Here is a 16,575-nt window from a genome sequence, read left to right on the forward strand (position 1 = left end):
TAACCGAAACCTCTGAAACTCTTACAATTTTTTACGTCAGCACAATATTTAAATAAAATTATCATTTTATTTTTTTTGATAAGTAATCCGAAAGCTTTTATAAATAAAGGAAAGAAAGTCATACAAGGAGTTCATGATGATGAACAATAAGAAAAAAAAGAAAAAACTACTAGGAAACAAAGTTAAGGGAGGGCAAAAACTCAGCGAGAGAAGAGCAATTAGTAAACCCCCAACAACGAGACCACTCTAAGAGACTACGCTGGCATAATAGATTCAACTCAACCAAGGTCTTCTCTTTGTCTTCAAAGGAACGACGATTTCTTTCCAACCACACAATCCACATCAGCATCACAAGAATATTATTTTTCTCCCAAACTACTGAAAATGTCTAAAGAACTTTGAGTTCACAAAAATTTATTTTATAGACATCTATGTGCAGAAGTATTTTGGGTTAGGGGAAATTATAGTACTGAATGTCATGGGGGGTTCCACGTTTTTCTTCATTGAATCCAAAACTTTTGAGTTTTCCGTTGAGGAAGGGGGGTTCTTTTTTCTCTTTATGGATTTTTGAGAGAGGTCATTCTTCAATGCGCTCTGTTTTTCTGGGGAAGGAAAGTGCAAACCTTTTCTTGCTCCACTTGGAGGATTTACTTTCAAAGAAATCACCTAGTCAATATGCAAGAACGTTTAGAGATGGTAACATGGTGTTCATCCTTCAACTGGGGTCAAACGCACATGGTAAGTTTTTAATGGTATCTGAAATTCTGCATGGTCGACGGAAAGGTACTATTGTGATACCTGAAGGAAGGTTGGGATGTGGCTGGCACTATTTTAGCATAAACCTGAGGAAGATTTTGAAACCAGCTTCTCTCTTTAGCCAGGGTTCTTCGCAGAGAAATCAGGGTGCTATAGCGGTGGAGGCGGCGGTGGTGGGTGATAGCCCTCATCTCCAAGGCGGGGCGAAAAACATAGGGAAACCAAACACAGGAGTTCCCATTACAGATGTCTCATCTTCCTATGCGTCGGTGGTGGTGGGGCATCGGAAAAATACCACTGGCAGAGGGGTTGAAGGGAAGAAGAAATCTGCCTTGGGAGGGGTGAAGATTTTGTCAGAGAGCAGTCGCAATTTCAGCAAGAAAAGGGTCCTAGGACAGAGGGAGCAAGTTGGAGAGAAGCTTGTGTCAAATCCAAGTTGTGCTTACCGTGTTTCCTGCAAGGCAAGTACCCTTGGTCAGAAGGAGCTTCTCGGGGCGAAGGATATGTCAACGGGAAAGGAAACTGAAACTGATGGGATGAAATCAGAACTTTCCTTGTACCTTTTTATGCGCTTGGAACGTGGGCTTGATGGGAAATGGGCTATTGTGTGGACTGAGGTAAATGAAGTGGGCCCAACTTTAAAACCCTCAAAGCCCATTATTCATAACCTTATTCCCTCCAACCCCATCGTTCCAGCCAAGCCCAGAAGAGAATGGAGGCCACGCCAAACCCCAGTAACGTTAAACTCAGCCCACTACCAGAGCTCTAATCTTGTAGCCCACCCTCTGGGAGCCTGAGTTCAGGTGCCGATGGAGGTCCAGGTTCCGAGAGTGGGACAAGTGGGCTCGGTGTCTGCTCGCGGTGATGACCCAGTGACCGGAAAGGATGGAGATGCTTCTTGCAGCGCCGATAAAGATATTATCGACGCCGGCAAGGCTCCGGCTGGGTTTTCGAGCCTCGACACCAAGATGCATCATCGGCTTGAGTTTTGGGACTTGGGTGACACCGGGGACTTGATGGTTAGCTCGGATTTGGCAAGGAATGGGCCGGGGATGTATAACGGATTGGTTCCTAGTTTAGACTTGGGTAAAGTGTTGGAGGTTGAGTTTGGGGAAGGGGAAGCACATACAGAAGTGGTGGCTTCAGTTGGGGCTACTCAGTCAGAATCTGGGCTCTTTATTCTTCCTCGGGAGTCCAGTGGGGTGGTGGACAGTGGTTGTGGCAGTGGAGAGAATGAGAATTGTGTGTTGGAATGTGAACCTCTGTCTCATTGGGTTCCTAACAATCTCAATGTGGGTTCGTTGACTCTGGATTCTGTAGAGGGAACACAGATGACTGAGGCTGGTACACCCTCGGATTGGGTATCCAAGTTGATGAGAAAATTCTGTAAAATGGTTGGCTTTCCTATTGTGAGACATGAAGCTCAATGTTTGGCCCTTTTTCGCATCCTGGAACAGGAGTGTCTCAAGGTGAAGGACGAAGAGGTGTCTAAGAGACCTTCTATTTCAGGGACACGAGGCCTCAGGGAGCTTAAGGGGCTGATTTCTTATGTCAATTATGAGGGTGCCTCTGCTAGGAGTAAGTGCAGAGATGCTTTGACTGACTCGGGGGCTGCTAGTAGTTTTAAATGACACTACGACTTCTTTCTTGGAACGTAAGGGGGCTTAATAATCCCCGGAAGAGAGAGGTGTGTAAGAACCTTCTAAAAGAGTGGAAGTGCGATTTTGTGTGTATTAAAGAAACGAAAGTATCGTCTATTGATGGGGCCTTTGTTCGGAGTTTATGGGGTAGTCCGTACACTGATTGGGCTGTTTTGGATGTTGTGCAGTCTTCCGGTGGGGTCTTGCTGATTTGGGATAAGAGGGTTGTTGAGAAGTTGGATATTATTGTGGGTCAGTTTTCTGTTAGTGTATTATTGAGAGGTGTGGTGGATGATTTTATTTGGGCTTGTACAGGTGTGTATGGCCCTAATGACAATGGTCAACGGCCTAATTTGTGGGGGGAGTTGTCTCAGGTGCGAGCCAGGTGGCCCGTGGCATGGTGCCTTGTAGGTGATTTTAATATTATCAGATACCCAAGTGAGAGACTTGGTTGTGAGACTTTCAGCCCTGCTATGCTCGCATTCTCTGATTTCATAGAGAATAATTCTTTAGTTGATTTACCTTTAGAGGGGGCTTCCTTCACTTGGTTTAGAGATTCCGGTCTTCCCTCTATGTCAAGAATTGACAGGGCTTTGGCTTCTCTTGATTGGGAGGAGCACTTTGAGAATGTATCCCAACGGGTGCTTCCCCGTGTTCTTTCTGACCACTGCCCTCTTTTGTTAGAAGCTGGTGTTGTTCGGCGTGGTAGAAGTGCCTTTAAATTTGAGAACATGTGGTTAAAGGATGCTTATCATTTTATTTAAATAAAATTATTTTTATTTAGTTCAAATTTAACAAGAAGTGAAACTCTATCTCTCTAACAAGTCTAACTTAAACTCAAACTCAAACTCATCATTATCATTTTTTTAAAACAAAATTATTTTTGTTTAATCAAAACTTAACAAGGAGTGAAATTCTATTTCTCTAGTAAGTTCGACTTAAACTCAAACTCAAACCTTAAAACTCTATCTCTCTAATAAGTCCAACTTAAATTTAAACTCAAACGTTGATAATTTATATAAAAACAAAAATTTTGATAGGACTCAAAAAAAAAAGAGACTCACGTTGAAAATAGGACTAAAAAACAAAAGACTCATGTTAGATTAAGAAAAATAGAGAAAGAGAGAGAGACTCCTATTTGGACTCTCTCTCCTCTCCTCAAAGTTCTAACAATTACCACCTCAAAACTCAAAACTTAACACTTCACTTTAGGATTCAAAAAATAAAAAATAAAAGGTGAGACTCACGTGACCTAAAAAAAAAAAAGTTAGGATTAAGAAAAAAAGAGAGAGAAGGACTACTGTTAGGAGTCTCTTTTCCCTCCTCAAAACCTTAGCAATTACCACCTTAAAACTCTAAACTTAACTTCACTTTTTAGGATTCGACTTTCTTTTTTGATTAATGAATTTTATGTTGAATTTGTTTATATTGTTATTATTAATAAAATTTCAATTCAACATATGTGGATATTTGTTTATACTGTTATTAATGAATTTTATCTTTTATGTTGAATTTTTTATTTGCATTCATATGTGCTTGAGATTTTCTACTAATTATTTTTTTTTTATTATACATGGTAGATAAATCATCTCTATTTTTTTGGAGAAAAATCGTCTTCCAGCCTAGGGAACGATAAATTTTTATTTGGTATGTTATATATAAATTTGTTGAATTTGGTTTAGTTTTGAAGTAGAATTTGGGGATTCTATAAATTTTGAATCCCCAAATTCAAAATACTATTGGTTCATGTGATTTTATTAGTTATGGTTGATCTTAATTCTTCACCTTAAATGCTTTTAATTTAGATTGATGTGATTTTTTGTTTTCTTATTAAAACTATGTTTTTTGGTTGATTAATTATTTGTTTGGATTAATTTCAATTAATTATTTGTTTGGATTCAACATAAAAGATAATGGAATTAGGTATTATAATTTTGATATTGTTCCATGTTTTGAATTGTTTATACAACTATTATTACGAGAAAGTCATATTACTACTCAAATTTGAAACTTGGTGTGTCTTCCTCATATCATGGTCTTTGTTTATATATTTGCGGTTTATATTAGTTTTGAGTGTGTGTGTGTGTATATAACTATTGAGAGTTCTGCTTTATTAATTTAAGAATTATAAATTACTTTGCAGGTTTCGGTAACTATGCACTTATAACTCAATAACGTTCAATGTTAGACAACACTTCTAAAATATGGAAAAGTATAGAAGTTAAATATTTCTTCAATTTTTTTTAGAGTCAATAGCTTTTCTAAGCATCGCATGGGTTAATGACTAGTGATATTTGGTAATAGACCCTAAAAGCTTTGGAATAAAATGTTACTTTCCTGCATAGAAAATCATAATTTGAATATTATCATTGACTTTAAAATTATAAAGTCACAAAATTTTATTTCTCTTCTTTTAATTGTGATACTAAGAATTTTCAATTGTATTATTTTTATCTTAGATCTTATTCCTTTTCTTTTATTATGAGATAGTCTTTAAATTTTATTCTTTTTATTTTTAGAGATCGGACGAGGGTTTCATTATAGTGGTATTGATATTCAACATATTAAAATAATAATAAATGAAACATTTTTTTTTCACAAAATACGAATTTAAGGGTAAATTTTAGATATAGTATCTTATGTACAGTATGTTAGGTTCACAATTAAATTCAAAATTTCAATTATATGATTGCATTGACTAAAGAAGCATAAAAATGTTTTTTTTTTTTTTAAATTTTACGAATAACTTAATTTAAAACAGTTATGCATTTGAATTTGATTAAAAAATATAATGTAATGTATTAAAATATCTAATGTGTTCTGATAAAAAAAAAAAATCTAATGTATTGTATAAAAGGTACTGTAGGGATAAAAGAATCGAGTAGGAGTATTGGGTTGTGAGCCATGCCCGAGGATGTAAAGGAGCCCGAGGATGATCAAACAATAAGATAAGTATGTGGGTTAATGGGCCAAGGATAAGGACAAATAACGGCAAACAAGTGGTGTCTCTCGAGGAGCAAAATTTCCTCAGGAGGCGTTGTAGAGGGTTGGAACTCAGACGACTAGAAACTACTGTGCAAGGGAAAACCATACTTCTGAGGATAAGCTTAAGGGAAATGAGTCAACAGTAAACTAAGAAATATCTGAGAAAAAAGCTACTACCACCACATTAAATGTTCTATACCTAACCAACTGGCCACATTTATGTGGAGATGACTCCTCAGCAATATTTCAGTTCACAGCTACTCACAAAGCTTTCAGGAGGTTTCTGATAGGACAAGCATATAAGAGATCACTTGGATGATCAACAAGTGGAAGACTGGGATTGAAAAGAACAAGACTATATAAGGGAATGACCACTGGGAAAAATGGGGTAGGTAATCTTTGGGAAAAAGAAAAGAGAAGAGAGAGAGAGAGAGAATATCTTGTACTTAGATAAAAGCTTGAGTATATACAAGAACAACATTTCATCCTCGGACTTGACAGAGGAGTGTTATTCCCTACAAATTGAATTTTCTTACCTTTCTGGCACGAATCCAATCTACTGTGGCCCACACTTAATTCATTGAGTCTTTTACCTGTAAATCTATTTTCTAAGAAAATATATTGTGTAGGGCTTGTTGGGCCATCATCCATTTTTGTTGGGCTGAAGGTCTAATTCCAGTCCTTACAATTGGCATTGTTTGTGGGAAACAGGGAAACACTTGTAATCTTGTTCAGTCATGGTGGGTTAAGGACCAAATCGAGAAGAATCTGTGGGATCTCAACATCAAGAACCATTTTCTTAACTTAGAACGGAGGAGAGATCATGAAGTTAGTGTTCATACGACTTAAACTAGTAGGAGTCATTCTAGAACCGGGAGTCATGTGTCACATGGGGAAGATACTAGGAATCCCTAGTTGGAAATAGAACATCTGTATAGAAAATTACGTCGTAAGCAAAAAATGGCGTCTCCTTCAAGCTCAGGGTTCGAGTCAAGGGAAGATGACAGTTACAGACCAAGTTCAAGAACTCCTCCTAGTGAATCTTTTTCTTATAAGGAGGAATGTTATCATAGGCAAAGGAGTAGAAGTCCGGCCCATAGGAGTTTGGGGAATGATGCAATGAGTAGGGTTCTACGCCAAATTTCAAAATCAATGTTTAAAAGGATTGAAAGGACTAAGCTTCCTCGTCGATTTGCACAACCCACTTTTACCATTTACTTTACAATGGGAGGACGGACCCAGTGAAGCATGTTAGTCATTTCAATCAAAGAATGGTTGTTCATTCAAGGAATGAGGCCTTGATGTGCAAAGTATTCCCTTTTAGCTTAGGGCTTGTTGCGATGAGATGGTTTGATGGATTGGATGAAGGCTCAATTGGCTTATTTCAAGAGCTTACTAGGGCTTTCGGGGCTCGATTTGTTACCTACAGCAGGATTCCTTTTCCCCTAGATTCCTTACTATCAATGGCCATGGGAGTGGGTGAGATTCTGAAGACTTACTCGGACAGATACTGGGAAATGTTCAATGAGATAGATGGAGATTTTGAGGATGTGGCTATAAGGACGTTTAAGGTCGGCCTTCCCACTGAGCATGACTTGAGAAAATCCTTAACCATAAAGCCTGTGCGAAGCATGCGTCAGTTAATGGATCGAATTAACGAGTATGAATGAGTCGAAGAGGATCAGCAGCAAGGGAAGGGGAAAGCGAAGGTGACCCCTCCTGACCGAAGAGACTTTAGGGCGGTGAGGTATAGTAACAATTGACTTAGGAGAGATTTTGCTAGACATAGTGGGCACTCTACTGCCCAAGTAGTTAACACAGTATTTAAGGAGCCTGTACACCAAATCCTTGAGAAGATAAAGAATGAACCATATTTCAAGTGACCAAATAAAATGGGAGGGGACCTCACAAAGTGTAATCAAGGTCTTTATTGCTAGTATTACCAAGACCGTGGACAAATTATAGAGGATTGCAGAACTTTACGTGATTATCTCGAGCAACTAGTCAAGATCGGGAAGCTGAGACAATTTTTGCACCAGCCACTTGTATAGAGGAATTAGGCTGGGTCAGCACATCAGCGAGAGAACCCCCTAAGACCATCTTGGGAACAATCAATATAATTCTAGCAGCCCTAGGTCGGATTGGCGCACATTCATTTGAGGTTATGTCTGTATTGAGTTCATACACCGAGGATCTAGTCCCTGAACCTAAATGGGGGAGGATGCAAGTTTGACCAACTTTGAGTTTTTCCGACGAGGATAAAGTTGTAACTTATCAACCACATGACGATACCTTAGTAGACCCTTCGGATAGGGGGCTATGATGTAAGGAGGGTCCTGGTAGATCAAGGCAGTGGTGTAGAGATCATGTACCCTGATCTGTATAATGGACTTAAACTGAAACCTGAGGGTCTAGTTAGCTATAATCCCCCCTAGTGGGATTTGATGGGAAGATTGTTATCCCAAAGGGCTTGATTAGACTGCTTGTTCAAGTAGGGTCAGAAGTGGTGGAAGTGAACTTCATTGTGGTGGACGCTTATTCACCTTATACTGCTATCTTAGCAATACCATGGCTTCATGCCATGGGAGTGGTTTCTTCGACTTTGCATTTAAAGGTGAAGTATCCCTCTGGGGACCATGTTGAGGAGTTGATTGGAAGCTAGGCTATGGCAAGACAATGCTTGCTAACAACTATTAGACACCAGTCCGAGAATGAACCCTTGGCCACCCCAGAGAGGGCCTTGGAGCAATTAATGGAGGTAGAAGTATCCTCGGACGTTTTAGGTGAATGGGCGAGGTGTGAGGAGTTATAGAAGGTTATTATCGACGTCGATGCAAAAAAGTACTTCCAAGTTAAAGTCCAATTGCCTCCTCAGGAGAAAGAGGAGCTGCTGGCTTTCCTTAGAAAGAATGCAGATGTATTTGCTTGGAGTGCCTATGAAGCTCTCGGGGTGGATCCGAACTTCATTTGTCATCATCTAAATGTAAATCCAACTATTATCCCTAAGAAGCAACCACCTCAGCGCTCTTCTAAAGAGCATGCCGAGGTTGTCAAGGAAGAAGTGATGAAGCTTAAGCATGCAGGGGAAATTAATGAGGTTTTTTACCCAGACCGGTTGGCCAATACAATTGTGGTAAAGAAGAAGTCAGGAAAGTGGATAGTTTGCGTGGATTTTACTGACTTGAATAAAGCTTGCCCCAAGGATCCTTTCTCGATTCCTCGGATAGACCAATTGGTGGATGCTATGGTCGGCCATCCTCGTATGGGTTTTTTGGATGCCTTCTAGGGTTATCATTAGATGCCATCAGCTTTGGCTAACCAAGAGAAGGTTGCTTTCATGACGCCTACTGGGAATTATCATTACCAAGTAATGCCTTTTAGATTGAAGAATGTTGGGTCTACCTACCAATGGATGATGACTAGAATGTTTGAATCTCAAATTAGAAAGAATATTGAAGTTTATATTGACGATATGGTCGTGAAGAGTAAAGTGGTGGCCGACCATTTGAGTGATCTCGAAAGCGTATTTGAGATATTGAGGAGACATAAGTTGCATCTCAGTGCTTTGAAGGGTTCTTTTGGTGTTAATTCTGGTAAATTTTTGGGTTACATGATCGCCCATCATAGAATTGAGGTTAATCCTGATCAGAGTAAGCCGATAAACGACTTACAACCTCCTCAAAATCCCAAAGAAGTATAGAAGTTGACTGGGATGACTGTAGCTTTGTATATGTTTATCTCCCGTTCAGCAGACAGATGTAGACCATTTTTCTTACTCTGCACAAGTGGAAAGGGTTTGAATGGATTAAAAAGTGCACCCTTGCCTTCTAGCAGTTGAAGAAATACCTGTCTCGACCACCCATTCTGTCCAGACCCGAGAAGGAAGAAGTCCTCTTTGCCTACATTGTAGTGGCGTCTCATGCAGTAAGTTTGGTTTTGGTAAGAATGCAGAATGGAGTACAGAAACCAATCTATTATGTGAGTAAGTCGTTACAGGAAGCAGATGTCCGTTATTTGCCATTGGAAAAAGCCATTTTGGCTAGAGTGCATGCTACAAGGAAGCTCCCTTACTATTTCCAAGCGCATACCATTATAGTCTTGACTCAACTCCCTTTACAGTCATTACTTCGAAAATTTGATTATATAGGAAGGGTTGCCAAATGGGGGACGATTTTGGGAGCATTAGGTATAAAGTACATGCCTCGTACTTAGTGGCGTAATTCACTGAACACCAGGGGTAAGTGTCGCCGAAGAGGAGGAATCAGCAGGAGTGCTGGTTGCGAAGGTTATGGTCTATGAATGTTCAACATGGAAGCTTTATGTTGACGGGGCGGCTAACCAAAAGGGGTCTGGAGTAGGAATAGTGATAGTATCTCCAGATAGAATTACTAGTGAAAAATCCTTAAGGTTGGGCTTCTCAGACACTAATACTGAGGCAGAGTATGAAGCCTTGTTGGTTGGGATAGCTATGATCAAGAAACTGGGTGGAAAAGTTATTGAGGTCTTTTCGGACTCAAGGTTGGTCGTCAGACAAATTAAATGTGAGTTGGAGGCCAGGGATTAGAGGATGCAATGATATCTAGGTAAAGCTCAGCAATTACAATCTGGCTTTGAGTCTTTCTCTATACAACAAGTCTCGAGGAGTAAGAATACTCATGCAGATTCTTTGGCAACTTTGGCAACTTCTTCTGGGCAAGACCTTCCACAGGTCATCCTTGTCGAGGATTTGATGAGGCCTTTCGAGCTGGAATTGATGAAGGTCGAAGTGTACCAAATATAGGTTGGACCCAATTGGATGGACCCTATGGTTTTATTCTTGAAAGAAGGAGTGTTACCTCTCAAAAGTGGGGAGGCAAAGATGATACGAAGAAAAGCTCTTCGTTTCTGGTTGTCCAAGGAACATAAGTTGTATAAACGCTATTTTTCAGGGCCGTACTTGCTTTGTGTCCTTCTCGAGGTAGTGGAACCAATTTTGGAGGAACTACACGAAGGAATTTATGGAAGTCATACAGAAGGCAGATCGTTGTCACACAGGGATCTTACTCAAGCTTACTAGTGGCCAAGTACGTAGAAAGAAGCACAAGATTATGTTAAAAAGTGTGATCAGTGCCAAAGGTTTGCTCCAAACATTCATCAGCCTAGAGGTGTGCTAAATCCTTTGTCTAGTCCGTGGCCGTTTGCATAATGGGGCCTGGATATTGTAAGGCCATTTCCTAGAGCTGTGGGCAACTAGAGGTGGCTTCTGGTCGGAACGGATTACTTCACAAAGTGGGTTGAGATTGAGCTGTTATCTAATATCAGAGATGTTGATGCAAAGAAGTTTGTCTAGAAGAATTTTGTTACCCAATTTGGGATTCCCCATACTCTTATCTCAGACAATGGGCTTCAATTTGACAGCAAGACCTTCAGGAGGCACTGTTGTGAGCTTAACATCAGGAATAGGTACTCAACCTCAGCCTATCCACAAGGGAATGGGCAGGTTGAAGCAATTAATAAGGTTATAGTTAGTGGGCTCAAGAAAAGGTTAGATGAAGCAGATGGTAGATGGGTTGAAGAGCTTCCACATGTTCTTGGGTTGAAGAGCTTCCACATGTTCTTTGGACATATCGGACAACTCCTCGCCGTTCAATTGGAGAAACCCCATTTTCCATAAAATATGGTTCCGAGGCCATGATCCCTCTGGAGACTGGGTTTTCGACGTTAAAGACAAGCCTGTTCACTCTCGACAACAATAATCAATTACTAGAGAATAGCTTGAACTTAATCGATGAACGAAGAGAAGTGGCCATGGTCCAGTTGGCACACTATCAGCAAAAGCTCAAGCAGGGGTATGAGATGGGTGTGAAGGTTAGACCATTAGCACCGGGGGATTTGGTGTTGTGAAAAGTGGTGGGAACTGCAAAGAACCCATCTTGGGGAAAGCTAGGACCTAACTGGGAGGGGCCATACTACATCACTTTGGTGGTTGTGATAGGAGCTTATTTTTTGGAAGATTTAGATGAAAATATTGTACCACGTACCTGTAATGTAAATACCTTCAAATATACTATTATTAATGAAAGGAAATCTTGCCGTCTTTTATCTTGATTATTATTGCCTAAGTTCTCTTCTATTTCCATAAGTGTTAAAGAGATGCTCGGTTATGTCTGGTTCCTCAGACTACATACCTTGGGTAAATTAATGCTTTTTATTTGTCTAAGTGTTAAACAGAACCTCGGTCATGCTTGGTTCCTTAGACCACATACCATGGGTAAATTAATGCTTTCTATTTGCCTAAGTGTTAATTAGAACCTCGGTTATGCCTGGTTCCTCGGACCACATACCTTGGGTAAATTAATGCTTTTTATTTCCCTAAGTGTTAAACAGAACCTTGGTCATGCCTAGTTTTTTAGACTACATACCCTGGGTAAATTAATACTTTTTATTTGCCTAAGTGTTAAATTGAACCTCAGTTATGCCTGGTTTTTTGAGCCACATACCTTGAGCTAAATTAATGCTCTTCATTTGTCTAAGTGATAAATGTAACTTCAGTTATGCATGGTTCCTCAGATTATACGCCTCAAACGCATTAACACTGTTCATTTGGTTAAGTCTCAGGTACATAAATATTTTATTACGTATTTCTTTGCTTTATTGCTTGGGTTTATGTGAATACATTGGAATAGTTTTATGCCAATTGACATTCTTTGGGGATTTATAGGTCATTTTCATAAATTCAAATGTAACCATGATTAAGATAAGGTTGTCAACAATGTATATTATGCTTTAAAGAGAAAAATATGTAATAGTAGTACACACTTTAAATGAACCAAAACATTTCATTAAATCATGGGATATTCCCTTGATAAAATAAGGGGAGTACATTACACTCTTTATCATTCTCTTCCTAAAAACAACATAAAAAAAAAAGTTAACAAAAGTACTAAGGAGCAGATGGGTCCTAGCTGCCTATGGATAGTGGAGGATCAGTCTTGGCTGTTGGTGATGGCTCTGAGTGCTCAACCTCCTTTTCCTAGGAAACCCCTTTTTCTTTTGATGCCTTTGGAGGTTCTAAAATGATTTTTGTGGCAGCCTCCTTTCCTTGGGAAATCTCTTTTTTTTATATTATTATTACTTTTGATGCTTGTTTGGGTTCCGAGGTGACTTTTGTGGCACCCACACCAATAAGTTGAATAACTGCAGAAGCTTCAGTAGTAGATTGAGCGGTGGTAGAGGCCTGACCAGCAAGTTGAACAATTGTAGGAGCCTTGGGGGTAGTGGTTGCTTAGTAGGAGTACCAAGGAGTAGATGGGTCCTAGTTGCCTGTGGATGGTGGAGGATCAGTCTTGGCTGTTGGTGATGGCTTTGAGTGCTCAACCTCCTTTCCTTATGAAACCCCTTTTTCTTTTGATGTATTTGGAGGTTCTAAAATGATTTTTGTGGCAGCCTCTTCTCCTTGGGAAATCTCTTTTTCTTTTGATGCCTGTTTGGGTTCCGAGGTGACTTTTGTGGTACCTACACCAGTAAGTTGAATAACTACAGAAGCTTTAGCAGTAGCTTGAGTGGTGGTAGAGGCCTGGCCAGCAAGTTGAACAATTGTAGGAGCCTCGGGGGCAGGGGTTGCTTAGTAGGAGTACAAAGGAGCAGATGGGTCCTAGCTGCCTGTGGATGGTAGGGGATCAGTCTTGGTTGTTGGTGATGGCTCTGAGTGCGCAACCTCCTTTCCCTAGGAAACCCCTTTTCCTTTTGATGCCTTGGGGGCAGTGGTTGCTTAGTAGGAAGGTGGAGCTGCTATGCGCAGCGCTAGAGGATAGAAAATATTCTCTGTCTTCCTCAGATCCGAGGAAGCTCCTACTCCAGCCAAATTCAATGCTTTAGTCCACACTTGTAGACAATAGCCTCGGCAGACTCTGTAACCTGGGCCTTGAGAGCATCCTCTATTTCCTTCACCCCAGTGTTATAGTCAGACTGCTCAGCCTGAGCAATAGCTTCCTCTTTCTTCTCTAGCTATTTTTTCTAAGTTTCGATTTAGTCGCCTGTAATGGCCAATTGCTCCTCGGCCTTGCGAAGCTATAGACGTTGATCCTCAACTTGTTTCTTAGTGCTGGCCAGGGCGGATTCAACGCTTTTTCGCTTTCTATCTGCCTCGGTCAACTTTGTGTCGAGGTTTTTAATCTTTTTCTCAACTGTGGCAAGTGTCTTGAGGGCAGCTATCTGGCGTGCCTCCTAGTCTTTGCACTGGGCATGGGCCCGATCCACCCATTCCTTAGCAACGTTGGTTGTTTGGATGGCTTGGAATATAGCAACAATGTGAAAAATAGCCCCCAGAAGTGTGAAATATATTTATAAGTGAAACATAAAATAGATGGAAGGGCATACCATTGCCAGGTCTCTTTTCAGGGTCAAGAAGACCTCGTGTTTCTTTAGGGTCCTCAGATCGGCCATATTATGGGGCAGGAGCAAGGGCTGCTCCAAAGCGTCAGCCACATAGCCCGCCTTCTCCTTTTGGAAGTCCCTGATGGAGGTATCCAATGGAAGTGGGGCTCCATCAGCTTAAGTGATGGATTCCATATCGGAACCCTGGAACGGTGCTCAGATCCACCTCTATGCCCGAGCCTTCTGCCACATTTTTTCTCTGCTCTCCTTTGGTAATCTTTGCTCCCCTTTGGGGCTCAAGGTCCTTTGGGGCAATTTCACCATCCTCAGACGTCTCCTTACCCTTCTTCTCCCTCTTCCTCTTCTTTTTTCCATGTTCGGAAGAGGAAGTTTGGGTAGGAAAGGGAGTGGGGTGCCGAGGCTGGACGACTACCTTAGGTGTAGACCCCCCCGCATGTGATTCTGGTAGCTCGAGGAGGCTGGTGTCCTTTCTACGTTGAAGTTCCATAGCTTCTGGTACACTAGATGGTTCTTGGCTGTAGCTAACTTGAGTGGAGGGTAGATGTGTGGAAGTGGCACTTGGAGACTCTGTAGGAAGTGGTTGATCAAAGACCTCGAAATCTTCTTCAGAATCAAGAACTTCAATTACTCTGACTTCTCTTCTTCGGGAGCGGGATGTGAGGAGGTTGCTTCTTCCTTGGAAACGCGCTGTGTGGGTAGCTCAACTTGGTGGGTGCCTTCAGGTGGAGGGCCAGTAAGGAACCCGGGTACTGCGATGTTGATTTGCTGTAGCCGGGGATCATTTGCCTTGATGACGTACTTTGGGGACTGAAAACTGGATGAAATTGGCTTGTACTTGAGGATGACATGATTGGCACGCAGTTGTTCCTTCGTATGGAGAAAGATCTCGGATTTAAGTATCCTGGTGAGATCTGGCTCATTAACAAAGTTGAAATTGGGGGCTGTGAAATTCTTGTCTGCAAAAATCCGCAAAACAAAAGTATGGTTAGAGAAGGGGTTTGTTAAGCAAAATGAAATATATCTCCGAACTATAAGAAGAGAAAGAAGAGACTATGAAATTGAAGCGTTCACTATTAAAACAGGGTACTTAAACCTAAAACACCCCACCTGGTTACCCCTCTCGTGTTGGACAATGAAGACCATCATGCCACTCACCCGAGATAATAAAAAAATCTTGGTGCATGCCTTTGTTAGATCTGAGGAGACACGAGATAAGCCTGACTTCACGGACCCTAGTTTTGAGGTAGCATCCCATACTTTTAAGGTGTTGGCAATTATACACCCAGTTGACATTGTGATGGGTAAGATTTACTCTCATTTTTTCATTAAGGGTGTCCACACTACCTAATATCCTAAATAGGTTTGGGGAACATTGGGTCAAGCAGAGTCTATAGGCAATTAAAAAGTCCCTAGTCACTCTCTTCATGGGGATCCTCATTCCTCCCTTTATAAAGGCGATCATAGGGATCACCACATCTCCTTTTGATCTTAGAGCGTGCCATTCACCAAGAAGGTAGTGCCGTATGGAGACCCTAGGTGGGATATTTTACCGAGCTTTAAAACTTTCTATACCCTTAGGAGTATCTATTAAACTAGCAAACCTACCCATCTAAGGAGTAAGAGAGGACTGTTGAAGAGTGATGTGAAGAATAGGAGCCCGAGGAGGAAAAGATCCTAAAAGTTAATACATGAGCTAAAGGACACTTGCAGTAGGAAAGGAGCACCTCAGAACGCTTCTTGAAAGATTGAAGATTCGAAAAATAGAGGAACTGATTTCTTTGCACACTTTATATAGGAAGGAAGGACGAGCAGGAAAATTCCTACTCGAATTTCTATGAAGGATCCCTACTACAGGATTCTCATCGCATCGTAGAACGTGGGGGGACAGGGCACTGTGTGAAGCAATTAATGAAGCGTCGCGATATCGAAGTGTCAGGAACCTGTACAGAGCATGTGAAAAGACGTTACCACGTGGGAATGTTTATTGAACGTGTGAAGTTTGGAAACCAAGATCAAAGAACTGGAGTTTTGAAGGGCTATTGTGGGGATAAAAGAACTAAGTAGGAGTATTGGGCCATAGGTCATGCCTGAGGATGCAAAGGAACTCGAGGATGATCAAATAGTAAGATAAGTATGTGGGTTAATGGGCCGATGACAAGGACAAATAACGACGAACAAGTGGTGTCTCCCAAGGAGCAAAACTTCCTCGGGAGGCGTTGTAGAGGGTTGGAACTCGGATGACTAGAAACTACCGTGCAAGGGAAAACCATACTTCTGAAGATAAGATTCAGGGAAATGAGTCAACAGTAAACTAAGAAATATTTGAGAAGAAGACTGCTACCACTACATTAAATGTCTTGTACCTAACTAATTGGCCACATTTTGTGGCTATGACTCATGAGCAAAGATATTTTAGTTCACAGCTACTCACAAAGCTTCGAGGAGGTTACTGATGGGACAAGCATTCAAGAGATCACCTGCATGATCAATAAGTGGAAGGCTGGGATTGAAAAGAAAAGACTATATAAGGGAATGGCCACCGAGAAAAATGGGGTAGGTAATCTCTGGGAAAAAGAGAGAGAGAGAGAGAGAGAGAGAGAGAGAGAGAGAGAATATCTTGTACTTAGAAAAAAGCTTGAGTATATACAAGAACAACATTTCATCCTCGGACTTGACCGAGGAGTGTTATTCCCTACAAATTGCATTTTCTTACCTTTCTGGCACGAATCCAATCTATTGTGGTCCACACTTGATTTATTGAGTCTTTTACTTATAAAATCCATTCTCTAAAAAATATATTGTGTTGGGCTTGTTGGAC

The sequence above is a fragment of the Castanea sativa genome, chromosome 1 (genome assembly GCF_040712315.1).
Source record: "Castanea sativa cultivar Marrone di Chiusa Pesio chromosome 1, ASM4071231v1".
Taxonomy (NCBI): domain Eukaryota; kingdom Viridiplantae; phylum Streptophyta; class Magnoliopsida; order Fagales; family Fagaceae; genus Castanea; species Castanea sativa.